Source organism: Mandrillus leucophaeus, unplaced genomic scaffold (genome assembly GCF_000951045.1).
Source record: "Mandrillus leucophaeus isolate KB7577 unplaced genomic scaffold, Mleu.le_1.0 Scaffold1968, whole genome shotgun sequence".
Lineage (NCBI taxonomy): Eukaryota > Metazoa > Chordata > Mammalia > Primates > Cercopithecidae > Mandrillus > Mandrillus leucophaeus.
Genome location: NW_012101996.1, coordinates 19,798 through 22,915, shown reverse-complemented (window position 1 = coordinate 22,915; position 3,118 = coordinate 19,798). Strand labels below are relative to the sequence as shown.

Below are 3,118 nucleotides of genomic sequence, written 5' to 3'. Positions count from 1 at the left end.
AAACACTCCTGAAAGCACTTGCGCATTTGTTCTGTGAATGGAAAGGTTTGAATTCAGAGCAAGTTCAGCGTTGGATGGTCTAAGCATGGAAAAGCCCTCCATTCCATTAGAAGAGCTAGGCAGCAATTTCTGGTTATGGAACCAGAAGCTCTCAGGCTTCAAATAAAATAGCATCACTTGTACTCTTATGAAATTGTAAAAACAAAAAACCAAAACCGGATCTACATCTGTCCTACAAGGCCGAGAGTACTCGAGACCTCATGGATATAAAACCAGCTTACAAACTACATTGCACTGTATGAAGAGATTATCACTGGGGGCAAAGCACCAAGCAGACAGCACAGTACACAGTGTGTGGATGTTACTGTTACTCCCTAGCCTTCCCATTCCTTTGTTTTGGTCCTTTGTGCATATGGAACAGTTCTGTTATTAAATTTTGTAATCATAACTGAGAACCTGACTCTCAGCAAGGGAATAGTTCAGAAATTGAGGGAGTTTAACTCTGAATGAGTAAATAAAAAAGCAATAATATCATAAAATTTTATCATCATTAAACATAAAAAGTTTAAAAACAAATACTTAAAATAATGTAACAATTGATCATCAGGCAATTTGGACTCACAACAACGTATGGTGTTTGTCAGACATGCACTGTTGCAATGCAGCTTGACTGTCTTGCCGACAGCCTCAATGCTGTTTTTAAATTGGCAGAGGCAGCAGGCCATATGGTTAGGTAAGATCCTATAGATGAAAACAGAGAACAAAAATTAGTGGTAAAGCAGTTACTTGAGTAGGTAAAGGAGGCAGGCCAACACTACCACAGGGGTGGGCAAAAAGGTGTTACTGAAGCCTATGGACTGGACAGTTGGGTAGGAACCAGAAGGCCAACAGGAAGGAGGGCAAAGGTGCCCAGCCGAACAGTAACCATGGCAGTGAGTATGGTATGCCTAGAATAAAGGTGGTTGGGATTAGAATTGGGTGACACTGATCAGTAGTTTAATTCAGAAGTATCTCTTCCCAACTCAGAAGTCTCACTTTGGGCTGAAAGTATATAGGAAGAAGGTAGACTTCTAAGAAGAATCTGAGTAAGTCCCCAACTTCTGGAGGCCCTTTCTCAATTCCTGTTGGGAGTGGGAAATACTATAAATTACTCTGGGCATTAAAAATAGCTTAGTTTAACCTGGATTGTGGGGTTAAAAAATAACAGAGATAGCATTGGCCAAATCTGGACAATCTGACCATTCAAAAGAATAACAACATTACAAAGTTACAACATCGTTAATATAAAGAAGAATCCATGAAGGGTGATATTCAAAAAGAAAAAGGGGGAGTTCTTCAATGAAATAATGCCAGCTAGTATATGTAGAAGGAATGACAGAATTTTACAAAGTGTCACTTTGCAACCACCAATCTAATAAAAATTCTTTCAGACAAGGATTATCCTTGATGCACATTTGGGTGAAAAGACATTTGAGAACAGGATCTTCACTGAACTCAAAGTACCAACCCACAGATTATTTATTACCAAGGGGGAAATTAGTAGTATTATTATTTTTTTAATGAGACAAGGTCTCACTCTTTTGCCCAGGCTAAAATACAGTGGCAAAATTATAACTCATTGAAACCTCAATCCCCCTTGACTTGGGCTCAAGTCATCCTCCAAATTCAGCCCCCTCAGTAGCTGGGAGTATAGACTTGCACCACCATGCCCAGCTAATTTTTTTTTTTTTTTTTTTTTTTTGTAGTTTTAGTAGTGACAGAGTTTCACCATGTTGCTCAGGTTGGTGTAGAACTCCTGGACTCAAGCAATCCTCCCACCTTGGCCTTCCGCAGTGCTAGGATTACAAGTGTGAGCCACTGCACCCAGCAAAATAATTACAATGGAGAGATCTGGAAGATCACCTTAATCAAGTGATCAAACTTAGTATTACAGGCCACCTGCGGTTACGAGGCAGGAAGGATACATATGCAGTATTTTTCCCAAAAATGCTGAACTTGAATCTCATCATGAGGAAACCGACAAATCCAGATAGTGGGACAATTTACAGGACAACGATCTTTGACTCTTAAAAAATGCCAATGTCATGAAAGATCAAAGAAAGTAGAGGAATGTTTTAGATGAAAGGAAACGAAGACATGACATGCAGTGCCTGATCTTCAATTGGATTCTGTACTATTCTTTCATCTTTCTGGCATGTTTGAATTTTTTTCAAAATGTAAATTTGGGAAGAAGAGATAACCAAGACGATTGATTAGTTTATTGTTATGGCTTATTGGGGGCAGTTTCAGAGAGAGAAAGACAATCCCTGTAACTGGAGTAAAAGGTCAATCTCAGGGAGTATAGCAGGGTCATTAAGAATACAGATTCCACAGCCAGATCGGGCTTAAATCCCAGCTCCGCTAATAATGTGAATTTGGGCAAATTGCTAAATCTCTGTTCCTCGACCTTGTCATTATAATAGTACCTACCTCTAATGAGTTTTGAGGATTAAATGAATCAACACCTGAAAAATGCCTGGCACACAGTGAGTGCTCAATAGCAGTTATCTACTATAATTATTATGTTGCAGAGGTTGTGGGGGGCCTTTTCTGAGTCCTCCAAAAGGATGGCTTTATTAGGGCCACATTAAGACTGTCGAGACAGAAGAGTGTTTCATGGATACATGAAGTCTATGAGTTGGGGGTACAATGTATATAGAGTTTTAGATTAAAACTGCATCCAATAAGTTGGCCTGACACATCTTTCAAACCTACAGAGGAATAATCACAAGTGACTAGTATTATTCCTTTGGGTCCAGTGGAAGCCTTTGATCTTCATGTGGAATGGACCCAGAACCGTACCCCAGCATTTTATCATACAGCAACCTTAACTCTGACACAAAGGTGTTTCTTTTGTTTGTTTTGAGGCTGGGTCTCGCTCTGTTACACAGGCTGACTGCAGCGGTGCAATCTCGGCTCACTGCAGCCCCTGCCTCCTGTGCTCAAGTGATCCTCCCACCTCAGCCTCCTGAGTAGCTAGAACTACAGGTGTGTGCCACCATGCCTGGCTAATGTTTGTACATTTTGTAGAGATGGGGTTTCACCATGTCGTCCAGGCTGGTCTTGAACTCCTGAGCTC

At 40.5% G+C, this 3,118-nt stretch overlaps 1 long non-coding RNA gene across 1 annotated transcript in view; it reads right to left on the bottom strand.

Moving 5' to 3' along the window:
• Window positions 1–618: 618 nt before the first annotated feature.
• The window catches only part of LOC105538654, a 5,425-nt gene continuing 2,925 nt past the window's right edge, over window positions 619–3,118 (bottom strand). Inside the window, exon 3 of the long non-coding RNA XR_001005942.1 lies at window positions 619–741. This is a non-coding gene — a long non-coding RNA (uncharacterized LOC105538654). The remainder of the gene's footprint in view (window positions 742–3,118) is intronic.